The 27,978-nt window shown below is 41.6% G+C and overlaps 1 protein-coding gene and 1 long non-coding RNA gene across 2 annotated transcripts in view; both read left to right on the forward strand.

Annotated features, from left to right (window-relative positions):
• dll4 (delta-like 4) overlaps positions 1-27,978 on the forward strand; it is a 250,962-nt gene that overhangs the window by 170,649 nt on the left and 52,335 nt on the right. The window lies entirely within an intron of this gene.
• On the forward strand, positions 68-27,948 carry LOC306839347. The gene is made up of 3 exons (XR_013781183.1): positions 68-412; positions 14,691-14,824; positions 27,888-27,948. It is a non-coding gene; the product is annotated as an uncharacterized lncRNA (long non-coding RNA).

Genomic DNA, 27,978 nt, shown 5'->3' on the forward strand with positions numbered 1-27,978 from the left:
TTCAGCACTGTGTTTGACCCGGTCAAAAAGGGTACTGCAGGTAACCAAGGAGACGCTGTATTGAATATCCGGTGATTACAACAAGCAGACAATGCTACGCGATTATAAAAATTGTAGTTGTGTTGAATAGTCAAATTCCTTTTTTTAGATGGTGAACTGGAACTTTAAACTGATAGTACTCTGAAGAAAAAAATCAGTTTAGTTAACTTTTAACCTTTTAGGGATTGGACTTTGGCTTCTGCTCAAACTAATTATATTGACATAACACTGTTAGCTCGGATCAAGCTTGTTTGGCTATCAGGAATCAACATCGGGAGGATTCACGATGGGAGACAAAGCTCTGTCAGCTATGAAGGGCAAAAGTGGTATAAAACCACTTCAACTTAACGAAGGAAAGGAGAGCTTCAAAACTGTGAAACACTTTCTCTTGGATCTTTCTGTCTCTGTAAGCAGCGTGATGAGAATCATGTTCTTTGATTTCTCAAGTGCTTTCGACACCATCCATCCCCTCCTACTGAGAGACAAGCTGACCGAGATGAGGGTGGACTCGCACCTGGTGAGGTGGATCACGGACTACCTCACAGAGAGACCACAGTACGTCAGACTGAAGGACTGCACATCTGACACTGTGGTCAGCAGCACCGGAGCACCACAGGGGACCGTGCTCTCCCCTGTCCTGTCCTGTACACCTCTGACTTCCAGTATAACTCTGAGCTCTGCCACATGCAGAAATACTCGGACAACACTGCGATAGTTGGTTGTGTCAGGGATGGACAGGAGGAGGAGTACAGGAGCCTGATCGAGGACTTTGTGACGTGGTGCAGTTCCAACCATCTGCAGCTAAACACCTCCAAGACCAAGGAGATGGTTGTGGACTTCCGAAGGAACAAACCACATCTAGAACCTGCTTCCATCAGGGGGGTCGACGTGGAGGTGGTCAGGACCTACGGGTATCTGGGGCTGCAGCTGGACGACAAGCTGGACTGGTCGCCTAACATGGACTCTACCTGCAGGAAGGGACAGAGTCGTCTGTACTTCCTGAGAAGGCTGGGGTCCTTCAACATCTGCAAAAAGCTGCTGCAGATGTTCTACCAGTCTGTGGTGTCCAGCGTCCTCTTCTAAGCAGTGGTGTGCTGGGGAGGAAGCTGCAAGAAGAGGGATGCAGCACGCCTGGACAGACTGGTGAGGAGGGCCGGCTCTGTGGTGGGCACAGAGCTGGACTCACTGGTGACAGTGGTAGAGAGGAGGTCTCTGGACAAAATGCTCTCCATCATGGACAACACACACCACCCTCTGCACAGCACCTTCACCGGGCAGAGGAGCATGTTCAGTGACAGACTGCTGTCACAGTCGTGCTCCACGGACAGACTCAAGAACTCTTTTGTCCCCCTATAGGCCATAAGACTGTACAACACTTCACTGTCACGGCAGGGAAGAAGCACACGGTGAACCCTGGACTCATTTTTCACTTTTTTCTCACTCTCAATCTGCACTGCTGACCTCAGAGTCAGTCTCCAGTTGGACACTTTCATGCATATTGATAGTCACCTTACTGAGCACAGGTCACTTTAATGATAATCACCCTAAGCATGTATGGTTTCATCCTACTGTTGTGTTATGCTACATCTGTAATGGTTGACATGATCACTCTAACTAGGTCAAGTTTCACTCTATTGTCTTCGACACTTAATGCTAATCTGCTCCTCAATAGTTGGGTACTTTAATGGCAATCACCCTAATCACTCCTGGTTTCACCTTATTGTTTTGGACACTTAATGCTAATCACTGCTCCTTGATGTTGCTGAGCATGCCAATGGCCCAATTTGCAACCCTGCATTGACTGTTTAATGACTGTACTCACACCTCTGGCACTACCTCAAATACCTCTGTACATGCACATGCAACTAGTTTCTAGAAGGTCAGCACTTTGTTTCTAAGGCTCTTTAACTGTTTACAGGTCTCTTTTAACCAGCACATGTTTTTCTCTCCTTCACAGGTTATGTACATTATGCTATATAAGTTTTAAGTCTAATGCTAATGCTAACTGCACAGGTTTAAACTGTAATTATATTTACTCTTAGTCACATAGGGGCTGCTAAATCTTGTTATACAGAGGGGAGGGGGGGACAGCGGGTGTGTATTGTAACTAATGTCTTGTGTCCTGCCTGTCTGTATACTGCTACTGGATGCCTTGAATTTCCCTCGGGATCAATAAAGTATCTATCTATCTATCTATCTATCTATCTATCTATCTATCTATCTATCTATCTATCTATCTATCTATCTATCTATCTATCTATCTATCTATCTATCTATCAATCATTTAACCGTGAAAAAGCTTCACTTGCTCGTTGTTGGTTTATAAGGCTGTGACCTTTTTAATAATTAAGCTGCTGTGCCATTGTACACATACACAGAAAAGGCGGATGGCAAAGCAACATTAGTCATTATTTTCACATTTTAATTATTGTAATGTATTTGTATCTGTTAAATGTCATTTGTAGGCGTGTTGAACCATCTCAAAGTTGAATGTTAAGTACTTGTTATGTTCATGTTCTGTTTATGCTGCATGACTTACTAGCTCCTGTTGTCCTGGGTGACTTTCTTTTGAAAGCTCAATGCAGCCTCTGCATGTGAGGAGTGTAAGTCATGTCCTTAATGTATTTAATTCATGCACTGGTAACCCTTCATGTTAACATAAACCTTTAATCAGTAAAATAAATCTGTGTGATTTGTACATTTATCAGGATACAGGCTGTGTAGTTGTGTAGACCTAAAGTATGGGTAAAGAAAACACAACCATGTGCCATTTCTCTGCTTTGTGGCCAATATTTTAAGTTGAACTTTATGATAATGTTATTCATTTTTTTTTTTTTTAAGCGGAATAATGAATAATTCTGGAAAACACTAGAATAAACTAATTCTAAAAAGCTGACTGGAAAATGATGAAGGCATAGATACATTGAGTGAGTATCCTACTTAACAATATTTTTAATGTTTTATCTTTTGGTAGATGACTTGTTTACCTTGACTATGTGGTGAAACATGGATCTGTACTGACATTGGGCCATATATGTTGTAGAAATTTGAAATACAGAAGTTGGTGCCTTCATGACAGAGAAAAGGCAGAAAGTGTCTTTTTGGCTAATGCGGATAAAGACAACAATTCCCAGAATGCACAGCACCGCAGGCCACTCCCACTAAAGCTACAGTGCTTTTTTTCGAGTCTATATGGCCGTCTCTTCAATTGATTCTGAGATTTCTTCCAGAAGGAATTGGCGTCCTAGAAATTCCCTGCAGCAAACAGACTTGATGTCTGTGTCCAGAGGCCGCAGCTCGAGCCGGCCCGGGCTCCTCGTCCTCATCACTGCCGACAAAAAAAAAAAAAATCTGTATCGTTTTGAAGTTGAAACATACGCCATTGTAGGTTCTTCCCAGCTTTCTCCACAGATGGCGGGCGTTTGTTTTAGATTCTGGCCGTGAGGGCCCGCCCACTGATCTGTGATAGGTCTGTAGTTTCAATAGTTTGAGAACTTCAGGAACTAGCATAGTAGTTTCACTCCCGCAACAAATCAGCTTCTGATGATGCAAACTGACCATTTTTTGCGTCATTAGAGGCTCCTTCTCAGAAAAGAAATACAGACTGATTTAAACAGTGTTCATCAGTTATTGCCAGTATGCAGCACAGCTGAAGAATCTGCAACATGCTTTTCTGAAACGTTGGGCATACTGTATACACAGAGAAAATAGATTCCATATCTTGCAGATACATTTCAAACAAGAATTTTTTTTTTTCTTAAGCCAGCAGCAATTTTGTTGTTTCTTCAGAGTACATGGTTAATGGCACCATCAGTGAACGACTGTGACCAATAATTATTGCCAACACAGAAGTGTGGCTCTGCAGCCGTAAAGCACTCATCCCGGCGAGTGAGATGATGTTTTATTGACTTCACGTGTGCGGTGTCATGAATATTTCTCGTCTATCATCAAGTGTTTGAATATGTTACCCTTTTATAAACTTTCTTATACGATTTCCCCACCTGCCTTCATGACCCTAATTGACTTTTTTAATGATCCCTTAAATTAATGAAGCTGCCCTTTGTGACATTATACATTTATTTATGAACCCGACATAATTTAATACGCTGCAGAAGTTTAAGCTGAGCAAAGAAATCCTCTTATTCAAGTGGGTGTGACTGTTTCATTGTGTCCCCAAGCTGCCTCAGTCTGAGTCCTGTCTTCTGTAAAAATAAACATCATCAGCATAAACTGGGTGCTATGTGCAGTTTTCACTCAGTTGGCTGTGAGGAGTAGGTGACCTAAAAATGCTCAGAAGTGTCTGCCATAAACAACAAAAGCGACGTCAGAACACTGCCATCGATGGCTGTTTGTCTACTTTCAGTATAACTGAAGCTAGTCCTCGCAGCACGTGCCTGTCAGGTCCCTACCTTGTGCTGCTGTGTCTTTGCTTGGAAAGATGCAGAATTCATTCAGAGTCATCTTACTCTTTCAATAGGAATGCTCAAGTCCACCATCCTTTTATATCATGCTGAATCTAAGGTATGAATAGAGATGGGTTTTTTTCTTTTTTCCCCCCGGTAATTTGCCAGAAATTACATTTTGAAAAAGAGGCCCCATAAACCAATCTGCTTCAAAGAAATCTTGACAAACTGGATGATTACTTCTTCTCAAGAGTGCACCGGCTCTTTTTATAACCAGATCAGATAGTTTGGACAACAACAGACTCATTTTATGTGGCACAAGAAGGTCTTTTACTTTTGGTTGTTGATTATGATTATTATGAATATGTAAAATGGATATTGCTCAGCTTTTACTGGTGGATAATCCTTAAGAGGTTGTGTTCAAATTCCTCTTGATAGGAATAAACCATTTGGCAGAAGGGATCCAGGTTATCGCTGTCCCCCTATAGCGGACATCCGATTGGAAGACTCTGGACCAGCTGACTGCACGTTCCAGAACAAGCGTTTAACTTTGATATTTAAGATCTTAGGTACATAATATCTGCTCTCAGAGTATTCGAGGACGACTTCTTCACGGTTTTTAGTCCTTTAAGTTTCTGAAACTCTTCTGGCATTGGGTGTGGAGTGGGCGGGGCTAGTTCTGAGACGAACATTATTCCGTAATTTCAAACCCAGCGATAAAATGTACACCATGTTCTGCCCAATCAAATGCAGCAAAACTCCTTCTCCCCTGCTCAGTCTGCCTTCGTGAGTCTGAGCCAACTCCTCACTGCGATGCCTTCTGCAGTTAGTTCTCTAACTACGTAGTGCCTCTTTATCTATCTTCTCATATCTATCTAATCTATTTTTCAAATCTTTTTCTTTCCTTTCTCCTCTTTTTCTGATGACTCATAAAACTCCTCATATTTTTTTTTTATAGAAACTGCACTGAGTCCACCGAACTTTTCCTTCATTTTCTTCTTGATATTGTTAATCCGGTGGATCTCATCTCTGTGAATTGCTGTTACATTAAGGACGGGGTCGGCTAAAAACAGATCAACGGCAGAGCCTTTTTCAACAGAGCAGCAGAATGGTGATCATGTCAGACACAGTCCCAATCTGGTCAGGGGTACCCGAGGCTGAGCTGTAAAGAGGAGACAGGCTGTAATTTTTTTTTTGGTCAGACGAATGGGCTCTTTCTCACCTGTGCGGAGCATAACTCTGCCATCTGCTGCGGGGAGTCTCTCTCAGCACCTTGTTCCTCTCTCTGGATCAGGAAAATGGACAAATGGCACCCTGAGAGCCACGCTCGGCAGCTGAGTACAGGTCCACAACTGATCTTGTGCGATTGTGATTGAATCTTAAAAACATCAGTTGAAGGTATCGAAAGTACATAAACGAAACAAGGCCTGAACTTTGGCAGGGGATTGCGGGATTTGAACGAGATTGAATAAATTCCTGAAAACGTGTGAAAATCCTGCACGTTTTTAACCATGATGTTTCCAGTCCTTCCTGAGGTTGAGTGTACAGAACAGACTCGTCAGAGACGCCGCAGCAGAATGAGCGGCAAAGTCTGAATCGCCTGCATTCCAGCGTGCTGTCTCTTAAACCGGGCGTGTAAATGTGTCTGCGTCTGGACAGGCGTGCAGTGAAGAGTGAAGGCGTTGGGTTTCCCCCATACAGTTCTTGTTTGCTTTTGTTCACATGCTTTGAGGATGTTGGAAGATTATGTCTGATCTGAAGCCTTTGTGTGTCTCCTGGTCTGAAAAGCTTAACGTGGGTAAGAGCAACTTCTGGTCGGGCTTTAAATAAACACTTGGTGACAGGTATTTCACCTCTGTTGCCTTAAATACTGGCCTCATATCGTCTTCCATTAATTTCCTCCAACTCCTCACAAACGTCTGAACACAAGCCCCCGAGGCAGATCAAGCACCTGCTTTTTTTATTTTTTATTTTTTTATTCCTTTTTTACCTCAGCCCACTCTTGTTAAGTGTTCTGCAGTGAGCAAAGATAAGCAAACCTTTGAAAGATGCTATCAGACCTTTGGGTTGGAGAAACTGACAACTCCATCGCCTCCTAGTCAGATCAGAAGGGAGCTGGAGAGCAATGCATACAGAGCAGTATAAGATGAGTCCTTCCGATTCACTCTGTGTGACGCTATGCAAAAAGACATATCGGCAAAGGAAGCCAGAGACTGTAGGCTTTGAATAAATGAAGGAGCCAAGGTAACTCTGTGATGGGACTGATACGGCCGTTGAAGGCCAGGATCAGTTCGGTGAAGGTGTCTTGACCTAAAGACAAGTCGAGAAAAACAAGGTCGGGTCACGTGACGTGCATCTTGGCTCGAGGCCTCCGCATACATTGCACAAATCTGCTCTCTTATTTTATGCACTTAACAAACGTAACTTTTATTTACTCCTTCATATTTCTGCTCGCACTATTTGAGTTGTCACATTATAGTTCAACTAAAATCTTTTGTTTTCTGCTATTAAATCGTAGATTGTTGTAGTTGCAATTGTATTTATTTTTGCTCTTCAGGCTTCTGCTTTGGTGAGAGATAATACATTGAATTTTGGGAAGCTCACAAATTACAATATCAGTTCACTGCATTAAGTAGCATACTTTTATAGATAAATAGATAGATAGATACTTACTTTATTGATCCTGAGAGAAATTCAATAAATAACAACATAGCAATCCAAGAAAGTATACCAGATTTAAGGCAGTGTTTTGCGTACTGCTGCTCTGTAGCTCTTGTACAAGGTGTGGGGATACAACTTTTTCACTCCGATCGACTCTGAGGACAGTGTCAAGGTGAATAGTTGACTGTTGAGCAGCTGCGGGTTAGTCCAGCAGAAGAAAATTACAACAATTTAGCAGAGTGACAAGCCGGGCCTGGAGACATGAGACCATATCACTCATGTTCCCTCATGTATGACAGCACTACCCTCTCTGCAGCCTTTGAATCACAATGATGACTGCACGTGTGTGTGTGTGTGTGTGTGTGTGTGAGAGAGAGAGAGCTGGTGTCTTCGTATGCATTTGCACACTTTATGCCCACAGACTGTGTTACATTCAGACGTGTACAGTGAGGCACAGTACTGCTGCAGCGAGCCTCAGCTCTGCAGAAGAAGAGGAACTGTCTCCCTCTGATGAGCCACACAGTCAGACGATTAGACTTTGTTTTTGTAACACGGCGGTGTGTTCTGCCTTCCGCCTGCACGCCGAGGCTGAACACAGAGCCATTCACATCCTCTGAGCAGTTTGAACATGTTCTAGGTATTCCTCACAGGACCGAGCTGGCAAACGGAGCTTTCCTGGCAGTCTGGCAGATCTTCAGCTCTGTGGTGACACATTAGAACAGCAGGGTGAAAAAAAAAAAAAAAAAACAGCTCTATAGGCTCTGAGCCGACTAAATGTGTTGTGTACATGACAGGGGAGAATAATTCTTCCTATGCTGAGTGGATTTATGGCAAGCTGTCACACTTTTGGAACAGGCTTTAATGTTGTATTTTATGTTTGTTGCGTTTTGTGTCACAGTTTAGATAAATGGATGAGCATGAACATGTGTGATGTTTACAACGTTGGTAAAGTTGCCCAAAGGAAAAAAAATCAAAAAATCTGTGCTTTCGTTCAAGCAGACAAATTGAAATAAATGCACTATTTGCATCTTTCCATTAAACTGAGCAAAAAACAGACCACATGGAAAGATGGAAATACGATTCTGGTGGCTGCAACAACAATCTGAAAATGTCATCAGCGTCTCAGTGCGTGCACTAATGCTCATATAATTTCAATGTATCCCAGAGCCAAGGCCAACTTCACAGTGATCATGTCTCTTGCATAGAGATTGCATCTTAGTTCACTCTGTCCTGCAAGGGCCGTGAGCCTGAGAGATCACAGAAACGTACTGCTGTGATAGCACGAGAGAGAAAAAACAAAACAATCCACCTCCTCACCTCTATCAGACACAAGAAGACACCTATTTTTCTTTTGAAAGAATTGTGTTGTCTGAATCCGTGCGTTCATACCTCCAGAAGTTAATAATATTAATGTTGCCGAGTAGATAAATACTTTTCCAAACAGGCAGCTCTACTATAAAGCATTATTAGTTCTCTCCTAACACTCACAAAGTCTTTTAAGTAAGATGATTTCAGTGTTTCTGTGGTGTCTAGTGCAAATTAAATAGTTTTCCAACATCCTGACACTCTAAAGATGTTAGACTATGTCCCCTTGTTTTACTGAAGCAGATTTCGTGATAATTGGAAAGTGTAGGGATGCATCTGTTAAAGCAGCGATTAAAAAAAAATAAATGGATTGACTAAAGTGTCAGAATTTTTTATTGGACGATTGAAAAAAAAGAACGTCAATTTCCCCTGGGATCAATCATCGTGACGTTATTGTTTTACAGAAAAAAACGACAGGCGTGAGTCGAGAGCTTCCGAGAGCAGCCGACGCACATCTCCACTCTCATTCTGAACTTATTAACAGGAACATTTCATTGCTGTGGAAATGTTTGATCCGTTGTTCCATCCAAACTGAAAGAGGCTATGTCTGCGTTCAGTTTCATACATCTAGTCTCTCCTATTGTGAGCTACTAGGAAAGCTCGCTAATTAGCTTCAGAGCTAGCATAATGAACCCTTGTTTTTTTTCTGTTTTTAAAGGAAACACCTCTAAACATCAGCCACACTGGATAGTGTTTATTGATCCGCAGGTATTTGTTTCATGTTAGTCAATGTGTTTGAAGCAGATGAGGTGATCGTTAATAAAAACGTTGCCCCGCTAGCAGGTAGCATCGCTAACATGTTTCAGTAGTGTGGAGAGAGAGTGAAATCAGCAGCATGAGGCTTCTGCAAAGGCAACTGCTGCACCCAGCGTGTTTTTCAGAGTTCTCACAGTGATTGTTTCGTGTTTATTCAGCCGCTCTGGGTGCTAACACAGAAACATCTCAGCTTGTGGCGTTCAACAAGGTGCCGATGTCGCTGCTACAGGCAGCCAATCATGCGCTTGTTAAGGTGGGTCTTGTTGCCCAGTAAAGATGTAAAGATGAGTCGTGAGGCCGTTAAAAATCGATTCAAAGGTGTCAAGGTTCGAATCAGTTCTGTGAGAAATAAATCGCTGTAATATCGTGAAGCGTCAGCAGCTGTAGAGCAAAGGAGGTTGGTTGTGATAAGAAGCTATCATGGCAGTGGAAGCATTTTGACTTCCCAAGACAGAAAATGAAAGACAAAAACTGTGTGCAAAATATTACAAGAAGACAGAGAACTTCACAAACAGCTCAGCCGACACGATGCAGCGTTTAATCAACAGCACAATGAGAAGTTCAAACCACCTCCAGATTCTCTTACAGTAAATCATGAGAGATCGTGGGTATCATGGTCTCAGAGTGGTGAATTGTATGGTGGGTGGAGTGAATCGTTACATTCCTGTTGCCCCGGTAACATGAAGGTAACGTGCTGCCAGCTGATGATCACAGAAAGTGATTTTGTAGGAACAGATAGTGTGGATGCAAAACTCCTGTACTCGTCTTACCATAGAGACTTTGTGTCCTACAGTTAGGAGTCACTTCTATCTAAGACTGGGTATCGGCAAGGACCTCATGCTACCATAACATCTACATCATGATATAATACCTATTGTAATACTTCACATCATTTACTGAAAAATGGAAAATTGCAGAGGCTTCTGCTCTGTTATTGAGTTTAAACTGTTGGATTCAAAATTTATGATTAATTATAAAAGGGGTTTTCATAACACCAACATTTTAAGTTCATTTGAGCATAACGACTATAACAAACAAACGATCAGAACAATAATATGAGGAACTGGTTAATGTAGACCAATGGAGCAGCTTTTTTTAAAATACCATGTTATCTTCATTCTTCAATAAGTGTCTGGTTTATACAGCTAAACACCACACTACTTTGATTTCCACAAGTGAATGAAATGTGATTCCACATGAATGATGTGTGTCCAAGATTTTGAAATCTTTCCGAAAATTGAAACTGAACTTGGCAAAATGTGTATTTTCTGTTTTGTTTATCTGAAAGAACACCAATGTGGTAATTTAAAAAAAAAAAAGGTTGATGTCAGGCAACCGTTACTTCTATTAAGAAACATGAAAAGTTAAATACAGACAAAAATGATGCTTTCCAAATTGTTTTTTTTTCCGAAGAAATTATGGTCAGCAATATTTTTGAAAATGCAATTGGACATTTTCATGGATTGATTAACATTCATCTTATAATGATTTGTGTATTTTATATATATATATATATATATATATATGTGTGTGTGTGTGTGTGTGTGTGTGTATCTGATAGTGTTACAGTAATCTTTTCTTAATTCTTGGATGAATAAATTGTCCTTCCTAAAACACATTCAACTTGTTTATGAAATGCACCTTTTTTTTGTTTTCAGAGTTTGAACATAATACAGCAGCTTCCCTTTCTTAGAGCTTCTGCTCACGTCCTCATGGATGTGGGTATGCTTCAGTTTCACCTGACAAACACCTAACCATCCTATAACAGCTGCAATCATGAAGCAGTGCTGAGGGAGACAGCGTGCGAGCTATTGATGGCTGCTGAAGTGGAAATATGAAACTCTCCCTCTGTTCTCTGCAGCATCCGCAGGAGAAATGGTCGGATTCTCACCTTCGCCCACATCACGAGGCCTGCTGCTGCTGCTGCTGCTGCTTCTTCCTTTACAAAAGCTCCTCGCATAGATTGCTCTGATATTCCCCTGCATCGGGCGCTCGCATGGAACAGAACATTTTTTTTCCTCCTACGGGAGATTAATAAAGGGCACAGTGGTGGGTCACTGGAAACAGCAGGTGAAAAGAGAGAAGGTCATCTGTTGGGCTTGCACACCTTTTCGAAAGAGCATGTGATCGCTGCAGCACATGGGCAAACATAAAATAGGTTCATGCATCTATTTGTCTCCCTCCTTTTTAACGGCACAAACACAGACTCCACAGTTGTTTCCCCCTTTTCACAACATGAAGCGTGGTCTCTTATTCCTCAAGTGAATTTAGAGATGACTAGAATAATCCCAGACACACGGCTCAGAGCCCTCCATCACCCCAAAACAACCACCTCCCAGCCATCATGGCCACTGGTTACCTTTGCTTATCTGACTGCACAACACGTTATTTTGAGAAGCAAGTACCGTAAATTCCGGACTATAAGCCGCTACTTTTTTGTCACGTTTTGAACACTGCGGCTTTTACAAGGATGCGGCTTATTTATGGATTTTTGTTGGGGGACAATGAGCTTCTGCCGCAAAAACATTTGACCTCGTCACGTCGGATCTTAATATCAGTCATTTTGCGCTTCATGCACGCACCCTCATGATGGAAAACACACGGAGAAATACATATGATGCAGCTTTCAAGTTAAAGGCGATCGACCTGGCTGTCAAAGAAGCTAACAGAGCTGCTGCACGTTAAGATGACACTGACAGCGACAACGAAAAAGAGACTGAGGAAGTGAGCAGGCTAATGAAGTCATTCTGAGGCAGTGAATGAATGGACGTGTTAGAGACACTGTTCGATAAAGGATTTCCAGTAGGCTTCGTATTTGCGGAAATTACCGGTAGCCTACGTATTTGATTAAAAGTTAAAACAATGTTTTTGTGTCACGTCTTTCTGTGTAAATAGCTCTGTTACAACGTGGACACCTGCGGCTTATAATCAAGTGCGGCTTATATATGTACAAATACATTTATTTACTTATTTTTAGCCGGTGCGGCTTATATCCAGGTGCTCGCAATAGTCCGGAATTTACGGTATGTATCACTAAAAGCTACACAAACAATGCTACCAATGGCCAGAATTGTCAGCAGTCGTTTTTTGGAGATGATGGTGTGTTGAGAAGCTCCTGGAAATGTTACCAGTCTTTTATTACCTCATATTCTAATCCTCCACCACCCTCAACACACAGACACACAACACACAGAGCATCCCACTGTTGCCTCTAAAATACTGCCTAGTGAGGCAGATCCCAAAGCTCAGGAAGAGCGCAAGCAGGAAAGGAAATGTCAGGATTATAAGAAAGCGCGAGCCGTAATGAGATGATAATGGCTTCTCCCATGCTGACGAGTTGACAGCAGGATGAACAGGCTTCTGGGATGTTGCTGTCAATAACTCGCTGAAGCAGATAAAACGACATTACAGTCAATTAGCTCTCGAGTTTGCATGGATGCATCCTGCAGTCGGGTAACACAACACTTGATCCCCCACAGATCGTAACGCTTGCTATTTTGCCGCCATTAGCGTGGCCAAACATGTTTGACATTTTGTAAACAAATTACAGAAATTGATTATATAACAGCGAATACAAAAAACCTCGGCAAGTTAATAGATGATGTTTAACTGATGGATAAGACAGCAACTAATTACTGTAGTTATGGGACTTTCATCGATACAGGACATCATTTTTCATTTTATTTAAAACAAACAGTCGACAGGAAAAAACAGAACACATTGACAGTGGAGAGAACAGTTGTGATGCAAACACTTCAGTGAATCCTCGCTTTTCACATGTTTCACCAAAGCTTGTTGTGACTTATTTCTTGTTGTCTTTGTTGAACAGAAACCTTTTTTTCCCCTTTAGTGCTCATTAATAAACTAGGGTCATATAAATCCACAAAACACAAGAAGATTTATCTAGGTAATGTAGATAAGCTTAAAGCAAGTATACTTGCAGCATAATAGTATATTATTACATTGATAGATAAAACAGTCTATCACACACAGAACAAATTGGGGCCATAGACTGTTAGTCTAAAAATTTCGCTTTGCATGTGGCCGACTAAATGATTTGAATCGTCACCCTTGCTAGTCGGACCCAGAACTAAACTAATTTTCAACATTTTTATTAATTCAGGCTAGTAATGCTGGTCACCACATTACCATTAATGACGTAACCAACACAGACATTTTACCTGTTAATTAACCTGTTAGAAAGACCGAAGGCTGCTTGGGCAAGCACTGCTAACATTAGCCACACTCCATAATTAGACATTGTTTACACTAGGATGATGTGATCCCGTGGTAGCTGTCTTAAAGGTCACACACAAAATACACTTGTCCATGTTTTTCAAACACTAGTGTGTGTCCTTAATCTGTCTACAAACCCCCCTAATTATGAGAGAAGTCTATCCTCTCCAGCTTTTGCCTACTCCACTTTTCAGAAAATGTGTGCTTAAACAGGCTGTTTGGAGATGTTCCCTTTGTGACATCACAAAGGGCAGTAACCCCTGCCCCAGGTGGGTGACACTCACACAGCTAGGTGTTTGTGCTACCCTTTGTGTCTGCCTCCACAATTGGGCCTGGTTCAATAAAGCATGAGCCACCCAAGCCCTTCAGAAGGGGCGGGGTCTAACACAGCTCATTTGCATTTAAAGCTACAGACTCAGAAACAGCCTGTTCTGAGCAAGGCTGAAATAGACAGGTTTAAAGACATGACTAAATACAGGATCAGTGTGGATTCATAACAACAAACTTCACAGACATGTTTTGGGGAGCTCTGAGAAAAACTGGTTGAAAAGGAGGACAATTTCTGATCTTTAAATAGGTTAATGATCAAGATGTTTTCTGGGTGTTTATTTTAGACTCGTTGACCAGTCTGAATTCAAATTTGAATTTAACAGAGAGAAAGTTTAGAAGCTCTGAACATCCTGCTTTTATTATCCTTGTCCATTTGTTTCTGAGAGGAGGAGACTTCTTCGTATAATTTGACGAGGTGATCTTTTGTGAGCAGCAGTTGCTCCATGAAAAGCTTTATCCTCAGAAGATTGACGCTTAGATCAATAGGTAATCTATTTTATGTATTGATTTTACCCATTTCGAGTTTTACAAAAATGTGTCTCGAAAAGCCCATGATAGCAACCACATTCCAAAGTCAAACTACTTGACCATAGGTTTTTATAATGCTTCTTTTAATATCAGATGTATCCTCCAATATTGCAATATAGTCAAATACTAAGTGTGTGTGTCAAAAGCATTGATATTGTTCAACTCAAAAAAACATCATATTCAAACTTTTCTCCAAGCCCTTTTTTCAGACAATATGTACTTACTCCAGCAGAAATGAATCTAAGAACAGGAGTGCAGGGGTAGATCGAATAAGCCAAATATTATTTTGACCCCGAGTGTAGAGTCTGTTTCATCTCCATATACTCACCTCCACTCCCCTTCTCCCTCTATGTGCTCCACTTGCTCCCTCAGTACGCTCAAACCACCATCTGGGAGCGCCTGATAAGCTCAGAGGCAGACACCAGCATTTGGGCGTTGAGTTGAAGAGCTGCCTTGAGACAGCCGGCAGGTTAACCCCACCAACGCGCAACCTTCCAAGCATGGAGGTAAGGATGTGGCACGCAGTTCATTCTGGGCCTGTTGGTCTGTCAGTCCTGTTTATGCGTTTCTTTGTCCACACATACATTTCTGCTCCCCCACTTTCAGTCCTCTACATTTCCACTGAGTAAAACTCTCCTTATTTAAAGGCAAGTGAAGAAGAGCTTAGAGTGTGTGTCATCCTGCAGGTGTGAGAGATTATCCTTCTTCTGACAGCTTATGTCCTTCCAATCTAAAAAAAAAAAAAAATCTCTATAATTAAACAAGTTCCATGTTTATTCATTTGATCCTTTAACCCAAGCATAATTAACACTGGAGCTCATTTGTCACAGGCTGGACTACATGTATCCTGCATAGAATGGGATTCAATGTAGTTCACTGAAGGGTCTCGGAAAAGCTGCATGTCTGACATGAATAAATACACTCGCAGATGATATTTTCCAAGACCCAAGTGTGCTTTCCCAGCACTTGTGTGCGTTTCATTTGGTTGCAATTTCCTCCACGAGGGCTGAGATAATGTTCTCGCTGCAAGTCTTAGGCTGGAATTTTCTCAAAGGTGCTGTCCATGGTGCTGACTAACACATACTCCTATTATCAAGCTCTTCACAACAACGCAATGTTTTCCTCCCTCCCTACTTTTTTTTATTTATTTTTTTTTACTTTATCTCTGTCCTCCTTTCGTTAATCCTTTACAGACACGCGTGCACACACACAGCACACATCACATGAAATTAATGAAATTCAGGTTATATCTAAATATAATTCAAAGGTGACCATCTGAACGTGACAGCTGGCTGGGAGAAGAGTCAAGGACATCTCCTGGGGTTAAATGTGTGTCCATGTTTCACCCTCTCAGAGGGTTTTGCAGCTCCTCTAACTCTGTTCTGCTCTCTGACCTCAGCCTGGGTCAAACAATCCACTCAAGTATTAGCAAGAGACGAAAAGTTTTTTTGAAATGACTATTAAAAGTTAGTCTCATACTGTATGTGTGTACAGTGGTTTATCATGCCTGCTCCCATCAAACCTGACCCTACCGTATCGTTTTTTAAATACTTGATTTTAAGTGTCAGCAGGTATTGGAGGTCAAGAACAGAATTATGGGGGATGAGGTCAAGAGAGGTGATGCTAAGAGACGAACAGCCTGTACTTGGAGGCTTTTTTCTGAACGTCTTAGTGGATGTTATTGATTTTGCATTGACGTCTGTGTAGGTTGTGAGTCATCCACGTCACGGTAAATTTGAAGCTTGATCCAAAGGTAACTGGACTAGTTCAAGATCTTCAACTAGTCCAGTTTCCTTTGGGTCAAGTTCAACATTTTAATTGATTCAGGACGAGTACATCTCACAGGTTATTTCTTGATTTCATGTCTGTGATTTGACATTGCACCTCTGAGTTGCAGAAGCATGTCACAGCGAGGGGCCCCACGTAAACCCGCAGTGAGAGGTGCACTGAAACTATCTGGCCTCTGTAAAGACTCTATTACTACCTCCCAAAAAAATGGAGGTCACTTTTCTCCCTATCTTTACGCCTCTGCAGCATTCAGATCGAAGGCTAAATGTCACAGGGGCGTAAATAATTTGAATGGTATGGCATCAGGGCACTTTTATTTTAAAGGCTGAAAAAAAAGGGCAGTGCTTTTCTACAATAAAAAAAAAGTTTTAATAAGACACTAATCAAGTTTGAGGTATTGAAATGATGAATAAATTCTCTTCTTTTTCTTAACACAAGGAGTTCAGTGGAAGATGAAAACAAAAGGGAAAAAAAAAAAGAATTGCACATCCCTCAGTGGGTGCTGGATCCAAAACAGCCGTTTTGAAGAATGTATTGATGAGTGACGTGTTGATCCAACATGCTCTTCCTTTAGAACTTGTAGATTGAAGCATTTGAAAAAGGGCTTCATATTAACATTGTATTACACAACTTGTTTTTCTCCTCAATAACTTTTTTTGAAACAGAGCAGCTGTAACACTGTTCTCCCTGGAAGAGGACACGTGTTTCCCAGTTTCTTTCCCCTTCATGTTCATCTCACTGCCCTTTGGCCTTGTTTGGACGGCTCAGTCATTGGATTGTTGCTACATTATGGGTTTGTTAATGTTTTGCAAACAAGTTCAACTCCATTCATTCGCATGAAGCGATCCATAACATCTGTAATTCAGGCTGTGACCTACATTCACTATGGATCCCTCTGAAGACACACGCCTTTGTGTCGTTAGCAGCATCACAACACTAAAGAGCCTGTCGAGTTTTCTTTGACTTTTGTGTTTTCTCTTTAATGACACATCGAACTCCTCTGGGGAGAGAAAAAACCCCAAAAAACATTAGAAACTGTTTAGTTGAAATTTTTAAAATGATCTTCCTCTTGATTCCATCTACACGTTGAAACAGTGTTTTTTTTAATATACTGTATGTTTCTGTGTGTGGCTCATCTGTTGAACCATAAAAAAAACATATTAAATATGTAGTTGATTCGGCATACATTATGACATAAGAGCCCGTAGCGTGAATCCTGCTGATCCTAAATGGACTCATTGAGGGAACACTGAGCCTCCCAGAGGATATTTAAAGAGAGATAGACAACCTTTCCTCTCACTTATTCATACAGGGTCGTGTGAGTTATAAGGCTACATGCCAGCAGAGTAAGTTGAGGGTCTTGTGGTCTAATGAAATGCAGGATGAGTGTGCTGAAACGCTTGCAGGACAGATATCGAGTAATTTTTGGGGAAAAAAAGGATTTGCCCCTCCGTTTCCGGAGATTAGATAAGGAGATCGTTGCCATCATGTCCCCTGTAACAGTGACACCTTCGGCTTAGTGTGAGAATATCAAAGGTCTGACGGGCAGTGAAGATGAGCTGGGTCGCCTCTGCAGTGGGCGATGATGTCTGAATTGATGATTTTGGAGATGGGACTTACAGAACGCTGATGACTTCACTGATGGGTCATTTAAAGGATTTGTCCTGATTTAAATGCAAGAAAATGAGACATCATCCGTCATGTAAATTACACAGGGTCAAGCTAGGACCACAGCCAAGATGATGCTGAATATCTTCCTCTGTGTAAGCTACAGTCAAATTCAGGAGGGGGGGGGGAAAGAAACTGTGTGGATATTGAAAAAATGTAAATCAGAAAAGTATGATCAAAGGTTTAATGTCCTCGCACTCTAAACCGAGTCTCATTTGGACTCCTTCCATCAACTTAACAGGCGCTTTGGCAGCTGCTTCTGAAGTCCTATAACCTCTGATGATAATTATAACCCCCGTACCAAAGAGAGGGGATTTATTCAAATTAGTCATGTCATTATCCCCAAGATCACTCCACTAAATTTTACTTAGTGATGTCTGCTCAGCGACAAAATGTCCCAGTAAGTTCTGTGAGCTCGTGTCATTGCAAACCCTGGGGAAAGTTAGGCCGAGTGAAAACTTTGCAAGAATCCAATCAAAATCTGTTTTTATGATGGAGGAGGAAGATTCTCACATTTTGACCACGTATGTTAAAACTACAAATTTTGGAAGGTAATATGTCTGTTTCTTTAAACTGCACGTGGTGTAGATAAAAGATGAGGCTATGGATCGCTGTGTCGAGTCTTTATTGATTATTTACAAAATGATTGAATCCATATTGATGGATTCTTAAACTATTTACAGGACACTGTGCCATATAAGGACACTGGACTGAAAGTCTCTTATGTGCTTCTGTTGGGATGCTGACACAATGTAAACGCTATGCTTCACAGCATTGAGGGTAAAATGTTTCTGGATTTCTTTGGAAGCCTCCACCATCATTGGAGTTGATAAAAATTAGAATTCATGTTAAAGTCGAGATTTTTCTTTGCCAAGATTTAAAATTGACTTATATCTTCCAAAAATACATACATTTTTTCTTTTAAATTCAGTAGAGTTCCACAAGAAATTTAGCCAGTCTCACAGGTGGCTGGAGTAGATCCATTTATGAACGTACTCATTCGTAAATGGATCCATGGAACCAGAATTGTTTTGAATCGAAAATCGATTCTGAATCGAATCGTTACACACCCACAGATTCCCAGCCCTAACCATTATGTTATGTCTTTTTTTTACCTGTCCCTTTCTGGTTCATTCTCTACATACACAACTGCCAATGCAGATAACAGGAGTGGGTAACAATGTTTCGTCCACAGGATGAAAAACAGTTGCGATGACATGACCAACTAACTATCAATCCGTTTTGTCAGCTAGTTAATTTTTGTCGTTCTGCTGATAATATCAACAACCTGCTGTCCCCTTTTCCCCAAATCAGCTCGGCTCTACATGTTTGGCTGTGGAGCTTCTATGAGAAGTACTCCAGCCTCCTTGTTCCTCTGACTGGCATGGAGCTCCGCACTAGATAACTTGGGGTTACATACTGAATATAGAATAATGAACATAGACAAATGGAAGATGGATCACATTAATCTGAGCAGCAGAGCCCCCTGCCCAGCTCTTCTTCGTTTTTCTTTTTTTCTTTCTGTGAATACTGCAGTTGTGTAGCTGACACCGCAGCCTTCCCATTTGATGAGCAATTAGCAAACCCTCGCCTGAGTTTGTATCATGATGATCCATTCATTTCCGTGGTGTAATTATGTGTATAAGGCTGCTCATTTGGAAAACATTGAACTCATCAATCTTTTTGCACCAGTTTTCTAATTCGACCCATTGAGAGAACCCGTGGGGACACCCAAACCACACTTAATTGTCCTCTTTCCAGACAGCTTCTAATTACACCCAGTGCTTTAGATCTCGTTAGAAGAAGTTCAAGATCCTCCTTGCCTTTTTTAATTCAGTCTCACAGAACTGTTCTTAGGGAGAGCGAGCGAAATTCCCTCGTCACCTTGCCCTCTGGCAGCTGTGCTCTGGATAAACAAACACGCGTCGCTGCACATCAGTCAGCCGGTTGGGAGCCAAGGCTTGATTAAAAAGCTCCCTCCGCTGTATCTCCATGGCCTTGCTCCTGCGAGTGCCCAGATAAATAAATTAATGAATAGCTCTTGTTGTACTAGCGGTGGAACGGGGGGTTGGGGGGGGTTGTTCGGGGTGTTCGTCTTAACAGCTGCTGTACTGTTTTTTGTTGAGTTGGTGTGATTGAGTGCCGACAGAACACATCGAGCAACGTTGTGAATCAGTGTAGTCATGATTAGCACTTAAGGGAATGATTACTAGCAGGAGCATTGTGTGCTTACCTTTCTTTTGCTCCCTTCTCCACAGATAAAGCTAGAGAATAAGTTTCACACCTAGAGACCTTTTTTTTAATCTCTTTTTATGATCAAACTTCAGATACATGAATTTGCAAATTGCCAATACAGAGAGCCAAACCAATAATACTTACAAAACACTTTGTTGTATACCATTCACTCTGTAATGGATGTGAACGTCTGCCTTCCTTGTTTTGCATGCTTAGAGAATGAATGACAGAGACTTTTTTTTTTCTTCTGCATTTTTGAAGTTTAACAGTTAACCATAAAGTCTGACGTGAAATAATTGGAAAATCAAAATGTGATGTGTGCTAAGGAGCTAAGGGGCTGTCTCGGTAAACACAAAAATAAATAACCACGGTAAAAACAAGCCAACAGCAGTGAACAAAGGCAACCGCCAAAACCTCACCACACCTTATGTTCACATGGACACGAAGGCAACGGCACTGGTTCCTAAATCCTTTGGGGACATTTTTGGTTTCATTTAAATGAAAAGAAGACCCAGCTGAGATAGATTTATGCAATTTGTAAAATCTACACCAAAAACATCACTGTGAAATGAGGAAGCATCTGATTTGAGCTCTCAACTCACAACTATTGTTTTGTACCTATTTTAGGTACCGTTTTTTTTCTTCTTTTCTTTGGAAAGAGGAAACAGACACGAGCGACAACATACGGTGTTAAAACATAATGCCAATGCAAAGGTACAACATACAGCAGACAATCCTTGTCAATTCTACTTGAGACTGGCTGTTGAAGCATAAGGAGTCATATACACACCCCATTCATTGTCTATCAGCACAATCTGTAAGGCGTAGGATTGTTTTCTCGACCAAATATGATAATTTATACTTTATTAATCTCACAAGGGGAAATTTGGTTTCACACTCTGTTTAATGGAATGAACACACACATATGCATAAATACACACTCATGCACAAACAGGATCCTAGTGACATGCATCAATGGAGAGTGAGGGAGCTGCCCACAGCCAGCACTCCAGAGCAGTTTTGGGGTGGGGTTCGGTGCCTTGCTCAAGGGCACCTCGGCAGTGCTCAGGAAGTGGATTGGCACCTCTCGAGCTACCAAACCAATTTCTGGACTTGGTATAACGGTATCTGTCTTCTCCTAGAGGAGATTTCCAGTATTACCACTGCCATCGATGGGACCGCGAAGGCCCCCCTGCAGTAACAGATGAGTGACATCACTCAGGCTTTATTGATAATTAACTGTTTGCATGCAGATAGTTGACATGACAAGAAATTCCTTTATCAACAAATCAGACCTTTCAAACAAAACTAAGCGCCCATCAGACCTGTTGTGTCCACTGAACCTCCAACTCAGTGACGTTTGCTCCCGTTTTGAACAATGACTTAATGACGCCGTTAACAGTGACAGCTACTTGAGTCATGGTGGCAGTAGTGCACAGTTTGTACAGCCTTCTGTTTTGGAGTGGAACAGATAGATTTTATTTAAGGCTTAAAAACTCCCAGTGTTCAATCACTGCACACCATGATGTCGATGTATTGGTGTATGAATAGTGGAGGTGTGTTAGGGCAAGGTGTAGGCTGTAACAGAGGATAACTTTGATCAACAACTCATCACCTGTAGTTGTGATTCATACACCTAAATGGATGCAGACAGAGACACTTCAGCTCATCATAAAGTCCACGCCAAACGTGCTCGTGTGGTTAACTTGTAAAATAGCCCATGATGCACCCTCAGGCCTGCTGCAATCAGGCGACAAAACCTAGGGCAAACTTATTTCTTTAGTGACCGATTGAAAAAGTAGCAAGAGGCTTTACATCACACATAACACTCTCCAGGTAAACCTTGACTCCTTGAGGATGTAATCAGCAGACAGTAGAGAGCTCTGACAGGCAGCAGAGGCAGCGACGAGAGCCTCGCCAAAAAGCGTTGCCAAGAGAGCAACAACTTCCCCTAAAATCGCAAAACACGTTTCCATTCAATCATGCGCCATTAACCTTTTTTTGAAACGAAAGAGCATCAAAAAAAAAAAGGCGTCACATCTGCACTTCCCTTTGTGCTTTCTTCTGAATGCAAGAAGTCAACAAGAGCATACAACAGGTACGTACACTTGGGCAGACTTTGTAAAGCCTGAAGTGGTAAAGAAAAAGGAAAAAAAGTGTGAAATATGTTATGACAGCCTTAGGCCTCAGATGAACTGAATCTGAACTGGTGACTAGCAACATGACAGTATCCAGTCTATCGCCTCCATATTTATTATCCATCAGTGGATTTCTCATGAAAGAAGCTGTTGTTTTGATGGGGGGAGATGTGGCTTCCGATCTCTATGCAAACACCCTGCTGTATGCTGAGCTCACAGCGGCTCCATGTTGCAGCGAGGACGGTGTGGAAGTCGTTTTTAGAGTGACCAGCTGAGAAGTGCAGTGGGAGTCATGTCCAGCTGAGGAGAGTCTCCACAGAGCACACTAAGCAGGGGGGGGGGGGGGGGGGGGGAACAAGCCGCTTCATCATTGTATTGATCTGTAGCAGTGCTTAACAGACTAGATCCTAGCATGAGGTTTCATGATTGATTATTGATATCAGAGAGTGTCATCAACACGCATTAATGAAGCCTCTTCTGCTAGCAGCGACTCTCCACAGTGTCCCCATTTGAATTGGAAACCAGAAGAGAGCAAGGACTGGCTGCAAGGTACCGTGACTTTGTTTGTTTGTGTGTGTGTGTGTGTGTGTGTGTTTGTGCATGTGTGTGTTTGGGGGAGTGGGAGAGTAGTGCCTGAATCCTAATCACATCTGTTGTTGCAATCCACTGCACACAAGCTGATTTCATAGCGTATGAAAGTACAAAACCACTGGCTGCAAAGACAAACTTTTCTGCAGAGGAGGCAAAAACAAACCTTGGGTTTCTCTTATGCCGTCTCCTCTTTGATCTCAGAATAAAAAAAATCTTAAAAGTGACTTAGGCTCAGTCTAATAATTTAACACCTATTCTTGAATGTCAGCCGTTAGTGTCCTTTGTCACACTTGATTCCTTTTCAGAGAAGCCTGATTGAGTGTGAGACCCATGAGCCTGCATGTCCAAAGGGATGACTTCCTCTCACACTTTTGGATTCTCAATTTAGGACCTGACGTTATAAAAATAAATAAATAAATACATACATTAGGATTTTTTTTAAATCCACCATTTTCAACCATGTTCAAAAGTCTAATTTAGTTTGCACAGTGATAGTAACTTCTGATTAAACCAAAGTTCACCGTCTTGGGCTGACTGTGACTCACACAACACTTCATAGCTGCTAAGAGTAAACAATCAACGGCACGTCCGCTCCACTAATGGTCCTTAAATGTGGCCACAGCATGAACAAGCCGATACCTGATGGCAGGAACACTGTGATTTGAAATCTACCTTGCTTAAATGAGTCACTGTGATGGCACTAGTGTGTCCTGTCTTTTTACATTGGACGTCGAATGGAAACACAGACTCTGCATGCACATTGGTCTGTTCTGTGACCACTGAAGATGATATCAAACTGTTATTTTTGATGAGTCAAATGAGAGAATTAGCTTTTCTTGTTGACATCAAATAACAGGGAAAGGGGCAGGAGTGCCTTTCTGAATTCATGTTTGGGCTGAGACTCTTTTCTGTACAACACTACAGTCTGGCAACATTAACATGCTCTGAAGATCCCGCCCTTATTCTGCAAAGACATTATTCTGACTAAACCCGTCTGTACGGTGCTGTTGATGACAAGTATCTCATCATTATCTTGTTTTGTAATGCAGCCTTGCCTTTCTAACCCTACACGTGCACATGTGCTGTGCCTTCTGGCTCAATCCAACACAAGCAGCATGAGGAACTTGTGTATTGGATTGCAAAGTACAATTCTCGTATTAAAACCTGTTTCAAATGCGCCGTCTGAAAGTAAATCGACCAAATCCAAAATGTGTAATTATGAATTATTTGTCTCTCTTCGCCTCAGTGATTGTGCAATAACACGATTTTTACCTGCTTCATTGTGTTTTTTTGTTTTGTTTTTTAACCAATAATTTTTCAACAAAACGTCAGCATGACAAAGTTTTTTAATCTTGATGTGAGGGCTCTAGATATTAAATGTGTCGTTCCTCCCCCCAGCAGAGCGTGTGTGTGCGCGTGCATGCGTGTGTCTCTTTCTGCAGGTCGCTGGTGGGCAGTGTTCAGCGACACCTGATCTCTCTCTCTCTCTCTCTCTCTCTCATCAACCTCTCTTCCTCACCTTGTTGCTCTTTACGGCATTGCGGTGTTGTTTAGTTCTTGAGTTTAGGAGTTTCTTTTCACATTATAAAACTGATACACTCAACCAACAGCTGACAAACACACCCCACTCGTCCAGTAAATTCTTTTTTTTGCAGGGTTAATTAACCATTGTATTTCCCTTGTTTTTCTCATGTATTATGAGCCGGATCATAACAAATCATTCATGTTTATGTGGTGCTAAGACAGACAGAAGCACAGACAGACGGAGAATATTTGCATATGGACAGCAGAGCTGAGTCAAGGCAAAATCTGGAGATCCTGTATAATGAAGAAGTCTTTTTTTTTTCTTCCTCTGAGTCTGTCAGGTCCATGAGAGCAGTTTATGAAATCTATCTCAGAACAATCCCTCCAATGCTGAGTGCATTCAGAGATACACAAAGCTTTTCTTTTAAACTTTTTTGGACAAAATTACCAGTTTGAACCATTTCAGTGATAGCTCGAGATTTATATAACAGCCAAAAAAGCATAAAAACTCCCTGTGGAAACTTTTTACTTTTTCTTCCTCTTTGGCAGTTTTGGAAATACTTTTTCCTCTGCACTGGACTCATACAGAAAACGGTGCCAACCCCCACATTGGCGTAATGCTGAAATCACAGTTAAAAATGACTAATTCTCCAAGTGCCCTTTTTAATCTACAATTCTATAATTGACTTAGAAGACGCTTTTAATCAAGAGGGTGAGTTGGTTCTGAAGAATCCCTCCATCCTAAACACACAGTTGGTCCACAGGTGTTATTTCTCTCCCTTTTTGTCTGTATTCAGATTTCAGAAATCTGCATCTATTTATGAGCAAGGCCACAGGTTTTCAACTTCCAGGTTGAAATAAAAGTCTAAAGCACTCCTTCAGGATGTTTATAGCTTCGACAATACTTTGCAGTTCATCCCCCAAAAATGTGTGGAGACCCAGCCTTTACTCATGTCTTGTGTTGAAGCATCTGACCTGTGCTCCAGTCTAAACAATAATGTCACTGTAGGTTGTGGTCATACTGTACATGGAGGTGAAACAGAGTTCAAGGCTGACCATCAACCCGATAGGCTGTGACAAAAATGTAGCTCCAAATAACAGACGCTACACAAGACAAGATTATAACTAAAACTGCAGCTGTGAGACGCGAGTCACCGTAACCTTCATCCAGTGACTGCTTCCGTCATTACCGAGTCTTGAAAATGAGCCTCTTAGAAATCTCATCATCATTGCAGGAAAGCTGAAGTTACCGCAAAATGTCTGTGCTTCAAAAGAGCCTGTCATCTGGCGTTATAGCAGTGGGCAGCGTCACAGGCGGTATGAGGTGTAAGAGGACCCTTCAGCCTTGAGTGTGTAGCCTATTCTGTACAAAATAACAGAGGGAAGCAGTAACCCTACAATCCATCAAATTACCTTTGATTTCCACCTCATTACATAATGGACAGGTAAATCACAGTCATCGGTTGAATTGTCACAAAATAGCTGGTTGAAAAGTTGATGAAGTCATTTTGAACGGGTGACATGTCTGAACAGTAACCACGTTCTTTTTGAATGACCACTTAGTGAGGTGTGTTAGCTCTATCCATTAACCCCCTGTGGATAAGAAAATGATTTCTCTACCTGTGTTCTCCTGAAAGTCTAACTTTCTCCTCCCATATTCGTCTCCATGCAGCAAATCCACTGAAGTCACAGTGTACCCTGCACTGCACTACTTCTGAAAGTCCACTGTTGAAAGTGGGGAATCAAAAATGGAAATGCTTTTCTCAACCTTACTTCCAGTGAACTTCAGGGCAGGTTGTGAGCCTCTGGACCAACCATCTATTCGTCAGGTCAGCTATACGTGCTTTTTTATGAACTCTTTGATGAGCCGCTGATTTGAAATATGGCCGTGCTTTCTCATGTTTGAGCCTCGCCTCCACGCTTGCAATGTAAAAACTTGTGTGTTAAAATATGACACCAGCGTTGTCTGCTTTCCCCAACTTCATGGCCTAGTGATCGGATATTATCTCACTGGCAGGCGTTTCCTCGTCCCATCGCGTGGACTCGCAGGCACACTCAAATCAGAGAGAAATAAATGCATCTGATTTGTACGCAACAGCGTAAAAAAAAGCGCTGGGATTAGGTGCGTGCGTCCTGTGATTGGAGGCTGTAGTCCTTCAAGCCGGTGGTCAAAGTTCGAATCCGACTTGTGGCTTCTTTCCTGCATGTCACTCCCAGCTCTCTCTCTGGTTTCGCAAAAAAACATGTAAAAAATATTGTTAAAAGAAGTTCTTCCTGAGTGTACATCGAGCCGTGGATGCTGTACTGATGAGAATTTTGGTATTACTAAAGTATAGTATCTGTTCCTCCCTGTTTGTTTTGGTTGATGTGTGCTGCGGACAGATTGTCAGTTAATGGTATAATAATGTTTATTCTTTATTGTAGAGTGTTTATTTTTTTTTTATTTGAAAATGTGTGTTAAGTAGTTTAGAATCACTTGGGTATAAATCAATGGCAGTGGTAAGATGTTGTCAACATTTGTTAATGAACTGAAACATTATTGATTATCAGCCCCAACAGTATCTGCTGTTGAGGTAAACGTATGCCTTTGGTTGTTTGGTCGTTGTTTATGCTGCAGGAATATCAATGTCATGCAATCAATTCCCTCAAGGACAGCACAGCCTCATGCAAAACCACAGGCAGAGGAGAAACGCCACAATGATAGCTTCTCCCTCCGAAATACATTAATATGCCGTTGACATAGAAATTAGATTATTGTGTCATATTTTCATTTGATACACAATCACCATAGTAATGTAACACTGATTAAATAAAGAATTCTGCATCCCCGCGCTGACAGTTTCCCTATTAATAAAATGTCAAAATCAGGTTATCGAATGCATATTAAAAGTCAGAAGGCTGCATCCTGGCTCAGTGGCTCATAGCTCATCTCAGGTGGTAATTTGTGGCCTATTTTCCATATAAAAGAGACAGATTCCAGTTAATTCATCCAGCTGGAAAACCAGGAGTGTCTAGCTCTCTGATATAGTCATTGGCCACTGCACCCTGTAACACCTGAACTAGTTTTTAGTTTGTGCTCTGGCTCGAATCCTGTCAAATATTTTTCATTCAGCCCTCACAAACGCACAAAAAAAAACACGCTCGGTTTTCACACTTCCCAAGGGACAGGAAGTGCTGCTGGAGGATGGGTTGTGTTTTTTGTGTGCGTTTTCAGCGTGCACACATACGACTGCACTCTGTACACCTCTGGGGACGGAATCAAGGCATCATTCACAACACGACGAACCTCGACCTACCTGCTCTTTCAGCCACACAAACACACAGACACCGGAGTTGTCAAGTTTCAGTCGGAGTGAATCTAGACTCATGGGTGTGCGCCTCAACTCAGAGGTGATAATGGGCAAAATTATAATAGCATAACATTTTTATAGGATTACAATATTAGATAGACGAAGCATTAAATTAATGCTCGTGAAGTGAAATGTGGAGGGAGCACAGGGAGGCTTTCTCATTTCTATTCAATCAACCCAAGTTATAATGTGAATTATTATTGTGCCGAGAATAAGTCACTTTTTCTGTATGTTGCCTCCAAAATACAAAGTTTGATTGTAGATCGGTCCCGCAGAGCACGGGTTACCAAGGGACCGCCAGAAAAAGGTCAGAGAGAGAGTTGGAGTTTTGGGATCCCCACTGGTCCTGGAGGTGATTAAGGCAGG

The sequence above is a fragment of the Symphodus melops genome, assembly GCF_947650265.1.
Source record: "Symphodus melops genome assembly, chromosome: 1".
NCBI lineage: Eukaryota > Metazoa > Chordata > Actinopteri > Labriformes > Labridae > Symphodus > Symphodus melops.